The sequence below is a fragment of the Bos javanicus genome, chromosome 13 (assembly GCF_032452875.1).
Source record: "Bos javanicus breed banteng chromosome 13, ARS-OSU_banteng_1.0, whole genome shotgun sequence".
NCBI classification, from domain to species: domain Eukaryota; kingdom Metazoa; phylum Chordata; class Mammalia; order Artiodactyla; family Bovidae; genus Bos; species Bos javanicus.
Window position 1 is genome coordinate 39,726,068 of NC_083880.1, and position 16,816 is coordinate 39,742,883.

The following is a 16,816-nucleotide window of genomic DNA, read 5'->3' on the forward strand; positions in this document are numbered from 1 at the left end:
ATTTAACAAAGTCTCCCTGCATCCATGAGCATCTTTGAGGTTAAGTGTTTTGTTTCTTAAATCAGGGAGATGCAGCAGGGTGTGTAAATCTAGTTCTCCAAACCTAGGTTTCCTCATTTGTGAAATAGGAAGAGTAGTAACACCTCCCACAAAGGGGCGTCGTGGGGTCCGACTGAGATCACTCAGGTCCAGGGCTTTACTCAGCATCTACATCAAACTTAGTGCGCCATCAGCATGGATCCTCATTTTGAGCGGTCATTATCCATCACTTTGTCGTTGGTCTTTCACTTACATGAGTCTTCCCAGGTTAACATCAGGGCATCTTGAATTGCTCTGCTTTCTCGTGTCTGAAAGACTATATCACAATTTTGCTCTTGTCTGCCAGTCTGGGCTCCATTTTTATGTTTATTTTTGAAGACAGCTGTTGCATCAATATACTGTTACTTGGCATTGTTCAGCGTAGGTAATGTGTGCACTTTCTGCGTACATATATTCATATTTAAGTTTTTTGCATAAAATAAATGCTTCTAGATGTCAAAAAAAAGATTGCTCAAAAATAGGAAGAGGAGCATGTTGGAAGCAAGACTGACAAGCAGAGGACTTGGTAATCTAAACAACAGCAGGTGTTGGTTTGGCAGATCTTATTGGCTGGACAGGAAACCAAGCGCATGGAGCTGGTCGGAACGTTCACACAGGTCGCAAAGACCTTTCGGAGCTGTAGCTGGAGAGGGATATCCCTTCTGTATTAATAAGAGCTTTGAGGTCTTTATTGTTTCATGGTGAAGGCTGGCTTGCCCTTGCTTCTCAGCTAAGACATACAGGAGTGTTCTGAAGGAACCTTCAGCATGAGACAGTCTTGAATAATATGTTATCATTGTCACTTTCGAATGTATAAATTCTTGAAGGCAGAAGTCAATAGGTTTTATGGCTTAGTTTTCTCATGCCTAAAATGGAGATAAAAATAGTATCAAAACCAGAAAGTTGTTGGGATGGTTAAATGTTAGAATCTACATGACGACCTTAGCTTTTTGCCAAGTATGGAGTAAGTTCTGAAAAAATTAAGGTTGTTTTTCCTCTCCCCTTGATTGTTGTCGTTATTAAAAACAAGTTGAGGGACTTCCCTGGTAGTCCAGTGGTTAAGACTTCACCTTCCGGAGCAGGGGGTATGGGTTTGATCTCTGATCAGGGAACTAAGATCCCACATACCTCTCAGCCAAAAAACTATAACATATGAAAGCAGTACTGTAAAATATTCAATAAAGACTTTTAAAATGGTCCACATAAAAATAAATCTTTAGAAAAATGTTGAAAAGATATGGTTCCCTTTCAGGGTGTTTCTGAGTAGCTCTGAATTACATAGAATGACTGGGATGTTCCTATCTTAGAAACTTCATGGGCAGGAACACAATTCAAAATTTAGATCAAATCCTGGACTTAAAAACACATAATCTGTTTAGCCAAAGTGTGTCTGTTTAGCAAAAGCCCCAGAGATATGGAAACTGGAAGAAGTCTTACTATTCTGTCTCCCACTTTTAATATTTTTACCTAAAATTAGTTGATCTAGGACAGGATGGTAGCTAAAGGAAATAGGAAAATTTCTCTTGTCATTTTGTGTGTCTTATTTATTTTTGAAAATCCAGCTCCACTAATAAAATGGTGATTATGAAGTTTCGTTACCAGGAAACACTATTGTAGACTTCCAAATAACTCAGGGATGGATTCACGAATCTACAGCCCATTATATTCCAGAAAAGAGTCATTGGCACATTTTGCTTTCCCCTTCACATCAACAGCGACAAAGAATGAGGCTCCAGAGAAAACTGGAAATGTGTTATGATCCTGTCCTTTTTTATCTAACGAAAGTCTCAAGTTAAAGGAAATATAATTTCCCTAAAATACGAGCCAAAATTCTTGTTTCAGTGGGCACACACCATTGTGCCTTATGCTTTCAATTCTGTTTATGCTTTTTACCTTTCAAAGGATTTTCATATATATTGTCTCATTTTATCCTCATGATTTGATGTTCGAGAGCTAAGAAAGGTGCCTGCGTGTGCGCTATGTTGCTTCAGTCATGTCTGGCTGTTTGCGACCCGAGGGACTGCAGCCTGCCAGGCTCCTCTGTCCATAGGATTCTCCAGGCAAGAATACTGGAGTGGGTTGCCACGCCCTCCTCCAGGGGAATCTTTCTAACTCAGAGATTGAAACCACATCTCCTGGGTCTCCTGCCTTGGCAGGTGGGTTCTTCACCACTAGCACTGCCTGGGAAAGGTGACCCCTGCTGCCCAAATTCACAAAAGGTGTTACAGCTCAGCAGGGGCTGACCCAGCACCCAGCTTATCCTTCCACTTGACTTTTTGTCTAGGGTGGCTGTGATCAAAAACTCCAGTGGTGTGTCTACTATACAAATACATGATCAATTGTTTTCACTTCAATGAATTATTGAATGAGTTACCACTTTTAGGAGCTCTCAGTGATGTGTGTGTGTGTGTGTGTCTGCGTGTGTGTGTGTGTGTTTGTGCTTTGGACAACTCCCATCTTCTGGACTTTTCACCTCTTGTGTCTGTGGGATTTGCCAGGACTGTGCACAGCCAATTTGTCCTGTGCCAGAGGTGGGCAGGAAGTACCAGGACACTGAGACCCCAGGAGCAGCCTCTGATTCTCCATTTCTTCTTTAAAAAATATTGATTTATTTATTTGGCTATGTCAGGGTCTTAGTTGTAGCACGTGGAATCTTTCATTGCTTAGTTGCCCTATAGCATGTGGGATCTTCGTACCTTGACCAGGGATTGAACCTGAGTACCCTGCACTGGAAGGTGTGTTCTTAACCACTGGACCGCTAGGAAAGTGCCCCAGCTTCCCTGTTCCTTGTCCCTGCTCCCCTACTGGTATCTTCTCCATCAACTCCCAGATAGACAGTTGTGCTCGAATCCTTGACTCAGGGTCTGCTTCTGAGAGAACCCACCCCAGCACACTGCTGGCCTAGTCTTTCCCCACCAGCTGTGAAAACATTTACTTACCACAGCTGAAAGGAGTTGAGATATAAATACCTCAGCTCCCTCACCCCTTGGTGGGATAGCTTTGAGACTTGAGTTTTGCGTTGTTTTTCAGAACTCCTCCAGGAGATGAAGTTACAGCTAGGATCCGCGTGATGACATATGTTTCATTAGCTGCCTTCCTTTCCCTTCTCTCTTCCTAACCTCCCTACCATGCTTCCTGAATCACCTCCCAAATAAACTACTTGTTCTCAGGTCCTTGATCAAGGTAGGGTCTGTTCCCACCAGCTGTGAAACTCACAATTTCATGCAAACTTTCACCCCTCCAAGCAGAGTGACAACATCATGACTCAACATTCCAGAGCTTGTACAGTGGTCCCCATTCTTTATTTTTTCCAACCAAATGATTAATTAAGCAAAGAAACAAAAATGCAGTTTGCTAGCTTCTTTAGGTAAAGATCTTAAAATATTTAAATCTTTGTAATATGATGCTGATTATTTCTAATGATTTAACAATATCAAAGTTACATGATTAACTGTATTTCTGAATACAGAATCCATTTAACCTATATGGAATTTAGTTATCAAGTTCCTCATTCTTTAGCTACTGTAAATATTGTGATCAGCTGCCATCTCATCATTTCAGCTGTGTCCGAAGTTTCCTTTGGATCTGAAAAGTGTAACCATGCACATTCACTTTGCATTTGACTTGGATAATTTGTGTATGATCCCATTCTTTTAGCCACCGGTTCTTCATTTATAAATTATTACACACACTTGTAAATTTGAGTTTATAGCTACTAAACCTTGAGACTAAATTAGGACCAATGGGAACAAAGTCTGAGGATGCAGATTTTGTCCCAGTTTAAGGAAAATCTAGTAAAAGTTTATTTTTTATTAAGTGGAGTACCTCGTTTAGAAGTGGCCAAGTTCCCCAGACATTGGAAAAATTCATGAATAGTCATAAGTCTCAGGAAAGGGCTTTCTACTTGTATGGGAGGTTATACTGAATGAGACCCAAGATCCCTCAAATGCCAGGAGCCTGAAAGCTGAGGGAACAAGCATCAGGATGCTCCCTCCATATGCTGGCAGTTTATGAATATTTTCCTTCAGTGACAATGAAATGGCTCAAAACAATATGTATTTTTTCCAGTTGGCTCCACCGCTGGCCCGGCCCAGCGATTGCAAATCAAGCTGTGTCTTTTGTTCCCTGCATCATTACAATGAAGACTTTGGAACCAGAAGTGAGCTGGCAATTTTCTTGATGATGCATAAGGCAAAATAGGGCACAGCCTGCATTTCCACAGCTGCCCTGGCATCAACACATTTACCAGTTAAAATAAAAACAAGCGAAAGACGAAACTTTTGTTTGTCATGCAGGCTGGTGTGACCTGGGGAGTGAGCGTCTTGGTTTTGAAAGAGTCCTGCGAAGTGAATCTCAATACATGCCCAGGGGCCAGCACACATAGGCTCCAAGGACCTTGATGTGCCCTTGGCCGGGAGAGATACAATTTCACACAACAGAATCGTGGGTGTCCCTTAGAATAACCAACGCAGCCTCTTATAACCAGCCCACCCAGGAAAAGTACTGCTTACTCTACATTTAAAAGGCCCTTCAAAATATAATTTTCACAACATCTCCACATAGCAATGTTGCCTTTTAAATGAAAGAAAATCGCTCATTGTCAGGAAATGTTCCTTTATGTCTTATTTAAATTCTTTTATTGCACTTACATTTGCTTCTTACTCTCAGTCTCTCCTCTGCAGGGAGAAGGAATATGGAGGGTTAAGAACAGCAGCTAAATCAAGTCTTATTTAATCAAGTAGCCCAGGTCGTCTAGCCTCTCTTCCTAAGGTTCTATTTTATATGTCTGTGTTGCTTTCTGTTTTATACTTTATTCTTCTTTTAGCGTGGATTCCAAATGTGGATGAAGCACTCATCTACAGAGCCTAGCAATATTTCCACCAAGATATTTGGATATTGCATCTCAGACTATGTATTTATTAATACCAGCTAGGATGGTCTACAACTGCTGAAGTAGTGACCCTCTTGGGCTCTGTATGGATTTGTTTGGGCTGTCATAGAAGGGTCCCACAGAACACGGGGCTTAAACAACAGAAAATCATTTTCTCACAGTTCTGGAGATGAGAAGTCTGAGGTCAAGGTGTCGGCAGGGTGGTTTCTTCTGAGGCCTCCCTCTTTGGCTTGTGGATGACCGTCTTTTCCTTGTGTCTTCATGTGGTTCTCCCTTCTGTTCCTGTCTGTGTCCTAATCCCCTTTTCTTATGAGGACACACAGTGGCTCAAGGGCCCACCCATCTGACCTCATATTACTCTGTCTCTTTCAAGGCCCTTTCTTGGGACTTCCCTGGTGGTCTAGTGGTTAAGACTTTGTTTTCCAATGCAGGGGGTGCAGGTTCCTTCCTGGATGGGGAGCTAAGACCCCACATGCCTTGTGGCCAAAAAACCAAAACATAAAACAGATGCAATATTGTGACAAATTCAATAAGGACTTTTTAAGTGGTTGACATTAAAAAATCTGAAAAATAAACTAAAGGCCCTTTCTCCAGATGGTCACATTCTGAGGTATTAAGGGGTTAGGACTTAAAGCATGAAGTTTATGGGAACATGACTCAACATTCAGTGACACCTAGGATCCTGTGTCAGTGGTTCTCTGGAGCCCTGTTGCCAAGGCTGCAAGACATGGCAGTAATGTCCCCTCTGCCTGATGCTCAAAGTCTAATATACTGACTCGTATTTGTCACAACTTGAATTTCATCTTTTTTTTAAAAAAAACAACAACAAATGTCTTTTTGGTATACAGAGGTAAGAAAATTGTATTCTTCTGAAACTTTAGCCACTCTTGCCAGCTCTAGTTTTCCAGAACTATGTGAGTTCTAATGATGTGTTAAAGAAGTTGACAAAACAAATAAATACTTCCAGGCTTATGCCCAGGCTGACACGATTATCTCCACAGTGACAGTGTTGATGAAAAATTAATCAGTCAATCTAAGAAAGAAATGGGAAATTTTATTCGAGCCTGATTGAGGTTTTTAACCCAGGAACAACCTCTCAGACAGCTCCAAAAATGGTTGTACCCGTTAGAAGTCAAAGCACAGTTGCATAGGTTTTTGAGGCAGAGGGCTGTATGTTCAATGATGTAGATAGTTTTCACAATCCAGATTAAGTACAAAGTGGTTCAGTTCAGTTCAGTTGCTCAGTCGTGTCCAACTCTGCGACCCCGTGGACTGCAGCACGCCAGGCCTCCCTGTCCATCACCAACTCCCAGAATTTACTCAAACTCATGTCCATCGAGTCGATGATGCCATCCAACCGCCTCATCCTCTGTCGTCCCCTTCTCCCCCCGCCTTCAGTCTTTCCCAGCATCAGGGTCTTTTCAGATAAGTCAGTTCTTCGCATCAGGTGGCCAAAGTATTGGAGTTTCAGCTTCAGCATCAGTCCTTCCAATGAATATTCAGGACTGATTTCCTTTAGGATGGACTGGTTGGATCTCCTTGCAATCCTAGGGACTCTCAAGAGTCTTCTCCAACACCACAGTTCAAAAGCATCTATTCTTTGGCGCTCAACTTTCTTTATAGTCCAACTCTCACATCCATACATGACTACTGGAAAAACCATACCTTTGACTAGACAGACCTTTGTTGGCAAAGTAATGTCTCTGCTTTTTAATAAGCTGTCTAGATTGACTATAACTTTTCTTCCAAGGAGCAAGCATCTTTTAATTTCATGGCTGCAGTCACCATCTGCAGTGATTTTGGAGCCCCCCAAAATAAAGTCTCTCACAGTTTCCACTGTTTCCCCATCTACTTACCATGAAGTGATGGGACCAGATGCCATGATCTTAGTTTTCTGAATGTTGAGCTTTAAGCCAACTTTTTCACTCTCCTCTTTCACTTTCATCAAGAGGCTTTTTAGTTCTTCTTTGCTTTCTGCCATAAGGGTGGTGTTATCTGCATATCTGAAGTTATTGATATTTCTCCCAGCAATCTTGATTCCAGCTTGTGCTTCATCCAGTCCAGCATTTCTTATGATGTACTCTGCATATAAGTTAAATAAACAGGGTGACAATACACAGCCTTGATGTACTCCTTTCCCTATTTGGAACCAGTCTTGTTGTTCCATGTCCCGTTCTAACTGTTGCTTCTTGACCTACATACAGATTTCTCAGGAGTCCAGTCTGGTGGTCTGGTATCCCCATTTCTTGAATAATTTTCCACAGTTTGTTGTGATCCACACAGTCAAAAGCTTTGGCATAGTCAATAAAGCAGAAGTAGATGTTTTTCTGAAACTCTCTTGCTTTTTCAATGATCCAGCGGATGTTGACAATTTGATCTCTGTTTCCACTGCCTTTTTGAAATCCACCTTGAACATCTGGAAGTTCATGGTTCATTTGAAGCCTGTTGAAGCCTATTGAAGCCTGGCTTGGAGAATTTTGAGCATTCCTTTGCTAGTGTGTGAGATGAGTGCAATTGTGCGGTAGTTTGAGCATTCTTTGGCTTTGCCTTTCTTTCAGATCTGAATAAAAACTGACCCTTTCCAGCAAAAACAACACTGAGTTGTGGATATGACTGGTGATGGAAGTAAAGTCTGATGCTGTAAAGAGCAGTATGGCATAGGAACCTGGAATGTTAGGTCATGAATCAAGGCAAATTGGAAGTGGCCAAACAGGAGATGGCAAGAGTGAACATCGACATTTTAGGAATCGGCAAATTAAAATGGACTGGAATGGGTGAATTTAACTCAGATGACCAATATCTACTACTGTGGGCAGGAATCCCTTAGAAGAAATGGAGTAGCCATCATGGTCAACAAAAGAGTCTGAAATGCAGTACTTGGATGCAATCTCAAAAATGATGGAATGATCTCTGTTTCCAAGGCAAACCATTCAGTATCATAGTACAAAGTGGTGACTCATCATAAACCCTTACCAGATCAAGAATGAATATTATCTTTATTTATTTTTCTGGTAGTATCGCATGCCTTGAAGGATCTTAGTTCCTCAACCAAGGATTGAATGTGAGCCCCCCACATTGGAAGTGTGGAGTCCTAACCAGTGGGCCACAAGGGAATCCCAGAAATATTTTTTGTTTGTTTTTTGTTTTTATTTTTTTAATTTTTTAACTTTACAATATTGTATTGGTTTTGCCATATATCGAAATGAATCCGCCACAGGTATACATGTGTTCCCCATCCTGAACCCTCCTCCCTCCTCCCTCTCCACACCATCCCTCTGGGTCGTCCCATTGCACCAGCCCCAAGCATCCAGTATCATGCATCAAACCTGGACTGGCAACTCATTTCATATATGATATTATACATATTTCAATGCCATTCTCCCAAATCATCCCACCCTCTCCCTCTCCCACAGAGTCCAAAAGACTGTTCTATACATCAGTGTCTCTTTTGCTGTCTCGTATACAGGGTTATTGTTACCATCTTTCTAAATTCCATATATATGTGTTAGTATACTATAGTGGTGTTTTTCTTTCTGGCTTACTTCACTCTGTATAATGGGCTCCAGTTTCATCCACCTCATTAGAACTGTATTCTTTTTAATGGCTGAGTAATACTCCATTGTGTATATGTACCATAAGGAGTTGTTCTGTGGATACTGAGAGAATGTTGCTCTATATAGTTGACCAGGTGTTTCTACTAATGAGGAGTTTGGTCCATGTGTAACACAGAAGAGGAGAGAGAGGATAACAAGGGACATAGAAAAATGTTTATGTTTAGATTTTCCTTGACTTGCCTTAGAATACAGATTTTAACTTCATTAACACTATAAATGCTTGCATGGGTTTTCCTGGCTTGGGCTGGTAACATACCAGGAAGGAGGCAGTCATGCCTGGAAACCAGTATTGTTACGGTCATTGCCCCAGAAAGTCTTTTGATTCCTTATCTGTCTTCATTCAGCTGCTGGTTTCTAAGCCCTTTTGGATGCCTTTAAAAACAGCAGCGACAAATGAGGGCATCCTCTGAAGTCTCCCCAATTCTTCAGGGAGCTGGATGGCTGGGAGGAAGGGTCCTACCCCCTAATCAGCTCTGGGAGCCACTAGCTAAGTGATGACTCCGCTGCATTCACCAGTCAGATCCGTTTCTCAGTGGTTGAAATACAAATGTATTTGTACATAGGGCCTTGAGGTCTTTGAAAGAAAAGCGGTTTTATTTATATTCGTTATGATCATTATGTACTGGGATTATTTTCTCAGTAGGCAACATGTCTTTTGCCCATATTTATGAAGCAGGGGAGAAGGCATTTAATGAATTTCAAGAGTGTGTTTGACTGTAAAACACATCTCTCTTACCACATTCACATGTAAATAGCCCTTTTATTTGTTCTCTCCGGTGACCTTTCTTCTTTTGGGGGTAGATCACAGTTTGTTGTTGTTTTCCATTTCCAAATGGGAGGCTGAATGATAATAATGAAAGATTATGCAAAAAATCCATGTTTAAAATAATGTTGATATGGCACTTGTGTTGCAGGATAATTATAGTAATTTGGCCATTACGCTATATGGAGTCAGGAGCTAGTTGCTAGAAAACACGGTGATAGGGGTGATTCAGAAGGTTTTCATCCCAACAGGCTGTTTGATCCTGCTGACTTTTCTCTTGAAAATCAATTGCTTACGATGAATACTCTGAATTCTCCCTTGATTGAATTGGCTGGCAGTGGGCTGCACCCATTGCACAGGGGTCACCAAGAGTTCCGTGTCTGTTTACACAGGGCTTTCGACAACTCTTAAAATATCACAGAGCAAATTTAATCCGAGCGAGCAAGCAGCTAAGGAGGCAGTTGCTAAAAATCCCAGTCTTTGCTCATGGAAGCAAGCAAAGGAAGATGTATTCATTCTGAGCCCAACACGAAGCCAGTTATTTCGCTGCAGGTTGCAAGCCTTTTCTTCACTGCACGTGGCTCTGGCTCTGGGCATTTTCAGACTTTCAGGAACACATGGGCTCGCCCGGTGGAAGACCAGGGACAGTCACCTTGGAAGCCGGCTTCTGACTCCAGGTGCATGACTGACAATGTTCTTTTTCCCCTCAAGGTTATTAACATATTCAGATTTTCTGTTTCTTTCAAATCAACTTTAGGAAATTAGATTTTTCTAGAAAAACATTGTTTAGTATATGAAGGTTTAAAAATGATTAGAGTACAATTGCTGGTATATATACATATATAGATATATATAGCTCCAGTGTGTGTATACACACACACAAACACACACATATACTGGAAAATCCCCTGGAGAAGGGAATGGCAACCCACCCCAGTATTCTTGCCTGGAGAATTCCATGAACAGAGGAGCCTGGCAAGCTACAACCCATGGGGTGGCAAAGAGTTGGACACGACTGAGCGACTAACACGCACACAAAATGATTAAAGAAGACAATTTAGGTGATATAAGTAAACTTTAATACTTCATGAAGTGGGTGGTCTGTTTTCAGAGAAGTGCAAATTGACAAAAAGGCAGGGAGCTTTTATAGGATAAAGAATAAGGAAGAGAAAAAGAGAAAATATCTGGTTGGCCAGGTCTCACAGTCACCCTGGTTTGGGGTAAGAAGGCCCAGGGTTGAGTTGGCATTTGAGGATTGGCTGACAGGATCGACTACATTTCTGGTTGAGTGTAGCATTTATAGGAACATGAAAGTTACCCAAGTTTCAGTTTTCTGACCTGCCCCCCAGCAGGCAGGAGCAGCTCCATCTTGGCCCTAGAAAGTTATTTATTAGTCAGAGAACCTCCCCTGTGTGATTTTAATCCTTTAAATTTTGTTGAGCTTATGGTCAATTTTGGTAAATATTCCTTGAGTCCATGAAAAAAGTGTATAATCTGTAGTTGTTAGGTACAGGGTTCTCTATATTTAGGATTATGTTTGATAATAATGTCAAATATTTTATCCATTTGACCTCATCAATTGTTTGATCAATTCATGCGAGGTCTGTTAAAATCTTCTGCTTTGATTGTAGATATATAAGTTTTTACTCCTATCTATCTATCATTGTTTCAAAGAATAGCAAGAAGAGATAAAAAAGCCTCCTTCAGCGATCAATGCAAAGAAATAGAGGAAAACAACAGAATGGGAAAGACTAGGGATCTCTTCAAGAAAATCAGAGATACCAAAGGAACATTTCATGCAAAGATGAGCTCGATAAAGGACAGAAATGGTATGGACCTAACAGAAGCAGAAGATATTAAGAAGAGATGGCAAGAATACACAGAAAAACTGTACAAAAAAGATCTTCATGACCCAGATAATCATGATGGTGTGATCACTGACCTAGAGCCAGACATCCTGGAATGTGAAGTCAAGTGGGCCTTAGAAAGCATCACTACGAACAAAGCTAGTGGAGGTGATGGAATTCCAGTTGAGCTATTCCAAATCCTGAAAGATGATGCTGTCAAAGTGCTGCACTCAATATACCAGCAAATTTGGAAAACTCAGCAGTGGCCACAGGACTGGAAAAGGTCAGTTTTCATTCCAATCCCAAAGAAAGGCAATGCCAAAGAATGCTCAAACTACCGCACAATTGCACTCATCTCACACACTAGTAAAGTAATGTTCAAAATTCTCCAAGCCAGGCTTCAGCAATATGTGAACCATGAACTTCCTGATGTTCAAGCTGGTTTTAGAAAAGGCAGAGGAACCAGAGATCAAATTGCCAACATCTGCTGGATCATCGAAAAAGCAAGAGAGTTCCAGAAAAACATCTATTTCTGCTTTATTGACTATGCCAAAGCCTTTGACTGTGTGCATCACAATAAACTGTGGAAAATTCTGAAAGAGATGAGAATACCAGACCACCTGATCTGCCTCTTGAGAAATTTGTATGCAGGTCAGGAAGCAACAGTTAGAACTGGACATGGAACAACAGACTGGTTCCAAATAGGAAAAGGAGTTCGTCAAGGCTGTATATTGTCACCCTGCTTATTTAACTTATATGCAGAGTACATAATGAGAAATGCTGGACTGGAAGAAACAGAAACAGGAATCAAGATTGCCGGGAGAAATATCAATAACCTCAAAAAAAAAATAACCTCAGATATGCAGATGACACCACCCTTATGGCAAAAAGTGAAGAAGAACTCAAAAGCCTCTTGATGAAGGTGAACGTAGAGAGTGAAAAAGTTGGCTTAAAGCTTAACATTCAGAAAACGAAGATCATGGCATCCGGTCCCACCACTTCATGGGAAATAGATGGGGAAACAGGGGAAATGGTGTCAGACTTTATTTTTCTGGGCTCCAAAATCACTGCAGATGGTGACTGCAGCCATGAAATTAAAAGACGCTTACTCCTTGGAAGGAAAGTTATGACCAACCTAGATAGCATATTCAAAAGCAGAAACATTACTTTGCCAACAAAGGTTTGTCTAGTCAAGGCTATGGTTTTTTCTGTGGTCATGTATGGATGTGAGAGTTGGACTGTGAAGAAGGCTGAGCGCCGAAGAATTGATGCTTTTGAACTGTGGTGTTGGAGAAGACTCTTGAGAGTCCCTTGGACTGCAAGGAGATCCAACCAGTCCATTCTGAAGGAGATCAGCCCTGGGATTTCTTTGGAAGGAATGATGCTAAAGCTGAAACTCCAGTACTTTGGCCACCTCATGCGAAGAGTTGACTCATTGGAAAACACTCTGATGCTGGGAGGGATTGGGGGCAGGAGAAGAAGGGGACGACAGAGGATGAGATGGCTGGATGGCATCACTGACTCGATGGACGTGAGTCTCAGTAAACTCCGGGAGTTGGTGATGGATAGGGAGGCCTGGCGTGCTGCGATTCATGGGGTCTCAAAGAGTCAGACACGACTGAGTGACTGATCTGATCTGATCATTGTTTGACTGTGTATTTTGAGTCTATGCTATTAGGTACATGATTTTTAAGTCATGTCTTCCTTGAACTTAAAAACATCAGTTATGAAGTGTCCTTCTTTATCTCTGGTGAAAGGTTTTTGCCTTAAAGTCTACTTTTTCTGATTTTAATGTGGGCACGCTTGCTTTCTTTAGCTCATATAGGCATGCCATATCTCTTTGCATTCTTTTATCTTCATTCTTCCTGTTTTCTTACATGTTAGGTGTGTCTTTTGTAAACAGCATAAATTTGGTTGTTGTTTTTATCTAGTGTAACAGCTGCTGTCTTTTAGTTTTAGTATTTAGTTCACTTTATTTTCTTATGGGTTTATATCTACTGTCGTACTTTATAGATGTTCCCCATGTTTCTATGTTTTATTCCTGGTATTTTTCTTGTATGTCTTTTCCTTTCTTAATCTCATCAGTGTCAATTTTATTTTTCAAAGAACCAGGTTCAAGATTGAGTTGATTCTCTGTATTATGTTTTATGACTGTATCAATAGTCCATTACCACAAGAATGCTCCTAACAAACAACTATAGAAGCACAGCAGTGTCCTACACTCACACAGCTGGGGTCAGCTACACAGCTCTACTGACTGTGGCTGGGTCTTCCCACCTGTCTTGGGGTTGGTTGCCTGTTGGCAGATCTAGGCTGGCCTTGGGTCCACTCCGTGTACCTCTCGCAGGCTGGATAGGACATGTTATCATGGTAATGGCAGAGGCACCAGAGATCAAGTGGAAACACACAAAGCCTCTTGAGGTCTGGGCATTGCACTAACACATGTCACTTATCCAAAGCAGATCCCAGGCTGAGCTCAGAATCAGAGTGGAGGACACTACATGACAAAGGGCCTGAACAGAGTAAGGATGAAAAATGAGCATCATGACTACAGCCCATGCTCACAGAAGAAGATAAGGCTGGTGATTTTTGTCATGACCTTCTTTCTCCTGTCCTCCAGAGACACAAACTCCAATTTAGCCTGTGTGAGGCTAAAACCTATAGTCTCATATCAAGACAGTGAGCTCAAGTTCATCATGCTATATGGCTTGGAGGCTGCCCTGCAGTCCAGAAAGGAAGAGTGTCCTTGAAAAATATGGAAAAGCTCTTTGTCCTGCTCTCATGTGGTTTGCCGAGTGTTTTCCTTTGTATGGACTTTATCCTCAGCTTCCTGCCAGTCACTCAGCCAATACAGAGTATATCCCATATACTAGTCTTTGGGAGCCGGATCCAGTATGTGGTGAGCCCCACATGGCCTAATGGTAGGATAAACATGCAAGACAAATGAATTTACAAGCAGAGAATTGTTTTGAAGGAGAGAAAATTGTGTTGAGATCCCAGCAGAATTACACCTAAGTCATCTTGGGAACATCAATATAGGACTTCATAGAAAGAAAGCTTTTGAATCAGAACTTCAAAAACAAATTGGAGCTTTGTAGATGAAGAAGCAGAAAGATTTTCGATGGAGGAAAGACATTGTGTATGGGCAAAAACAAGGAGGTGTTAGAGACCAGGGCATGTGAGGGGAGAGCACCTGCTCAGTGCTGTTGGAGCAGGAAGGGAGGGGGCAGCAGGAGGGAGAAAGTAGGACAGGAGACAGAGGGAGGTGAAGCAAAGAATCTAGATTCTTCTTAATCATGGCATATCTGATGAGCAGCCTGGGAATGTTGAACTAGAAAGGGACACACCATCAACTTCTAGTTATCAGGAAGCGTTCCCCAGGGGCCACTAGAGTGTGCAGCAAAGAGATGAGAAGGGGCTGAACCAGAGCCGTGACTGCAAATGAACTTGGGAGATATTTTGGAGAATTAATGGAACCTGATATTTTACTGCATATGGGGAAGGAGGGTTGTGGAAGAGGGAAGCCTCAAGGGTGTTTTCAGAATCCAGGTGGATGGTGGAACCATCTTGCCAGATGGAAATAAAAAGCGTGAATGAATCATTTGCTGGAGACGCTGTGACTTCTGATTTGGACAAGTTCAGTCTGACCTTCCTGGAAAGCCCTTGAGTGGATACAGAGCATCCAGGCAGTAACAGGTGCTTCTGAGGTTGGATGGAAAGGTGACCTCCCAAAGGACGTTCTCACCCTAACCCCTGGAATGAGTAAATGCTACCTTCATTTTGGTAAAAGGTCTTCCTCAATGTGATGAAGGATCTGGAGATGAGATTTATCCTGAAAGAGGGAGCCTGGCCCTGCTAACACCTTGACTTCTGCCCAGAGATACTGATTTTGGATTTCTGGCTTCCAGAACTCTGGAAGAATACATTTCTGTTGTTTTAAGCCACCATGTGAGTGGACATTTGTCACAGTAGCCACAGGAAACTAACACAATTATAAAGAAGACCAAAGGGCTGGAAGCAAAGCAAGGAAGGAAACAGGTCAGGAAGTAAGGACACCCTCATTCTTCAGCAGTCCGCGAACGCATTGTCTGCTCGTCTCCATCTTCTTACTGTCTTGAGGCTGCTTATTATCCTTTAGATCTCAGTTTACATGTCCAATGGGCTTCCCTGATGGCTCAGATAGTAAAGAGTCCACCTGCAATGCAGGAGACCTGGGTTTGATTCCTGGATTGGGAAGATCCCCCGGAGAAGGGAATTGCAACCCACTCCAGTATTCTTGCCTGGAGAATCCCATGGATAGAGGAGCGTGGTGGACTACCAGTCCATGGGGTCACAAAAAGTCGGACACAGCTGAGACACTAACACTTTCTCTTTCACTTTACGTACACAATAGGACATTGCTCAAACTGAAGCAGCTCCCAGGCCCTTGTTTTCTACACACCATCTAGCACATCTTAGTATTTCTTCTTCTCTTACTGACTTTATTTGGAAGGGCAAGTTAGTCTCATCCGCTGCTGAATCTTCAACGTCTAGTTTGTTAATGTGCACCAGGTGGTAGGTATAAAATATAAAATTTTAAATGAATGAATGAATAAATAAGTGAACAATATGCTTTGTTCATACCTCTGCTTTAGCAACTTGCATACTGCAAGGTAGTTGGGAGTGTATGTGGGGGGGTTGTGAGTGTGTGCACACACACCCACCTACCTGATCACTTGTGAGCCTCTTAGAGTGAGGACTACCTCTGTCTGGATTTTGCGTACTGCTGGGTACCTCATGTGACTGCAACTCCTCGTTCTCCACTCAACTTCAGTTGAATGAATGTTTTAACTTGAACCTTTAAGTTTTCCTCTTCTTAAAGGTGAGGGCTTAAATTCATTTGTCAGTCTTTTCTGAAATCAGCCATAATATTAAAATACTAAACAAAATAACCGTTTTGTAATATTCTGAAATGAAATTACTCTTATAATTAGACATTTTTGGGAAGATCTTAATTGAGTTAATGCATGAAACCCTCCTCCTTTAAAAAGTTAGGATAATGCAGTTAGAGTTGAATTCCCTTGGATCAATGTCCCAGCCTGGTTCTCCCTCTCAATTCCCAGAAATGGCCATTGTTATAACGTTAGTAGGCATCCATCCAGACTTCTTTTTATACTTTCATATGAAGTCCTTGTGTTCATCGGAAAAAATTTTACCATTTCGTGGCAGTGTTTTTTTACATAAATGGCACCTTTTGGGTTTGCAAAGTTCTGAAATTTGCTTCTTCACTCAGCTCTTTGAGATCTAATAATGTCGATAAGCTTAGGTCTGGGATGCTCCTTTTATCTTTTGAATAGGATTTCACTCTATGAAATGTGCCACACTTGTCCTCAGATGGACGCAAATTGTTTCCACTATTTCATATCGCAAACCGTGCTGCAGTAAGTATTCTCGCACACGTCGTCTTGGGCCCCTTGCGAGCGTTTTTACAGGCTGTGTTCCCAGAATTGCTCTCGCCAGCTTGGAAATATACCAAGCGTGGCCACAACAGTGGCCTTCCTCCCGAGCCTCTCCTAGTTCTCCAGGATTTGTTGGCACGTTTAACTTTTGCCAGTATGATAGCTGTGAAAGGAGATATCATGGT

The 16,816-nt window shown here is 41.8% G+C and overlaps 1 protein-coding gene across 1 annotated transcript in view; it reads left to right on the forward strand.

Annotated features, from left to right (window-relative positions):
• CFAP61 (cilia and flagella associated protein 61) overlaps positions 1-16,816 on the forward strand; it is a 250,046-nt gene that overhangs the window by 48,324 nt on the left and 184,906 nt on the right. The window lies entirely within an intron of this gene.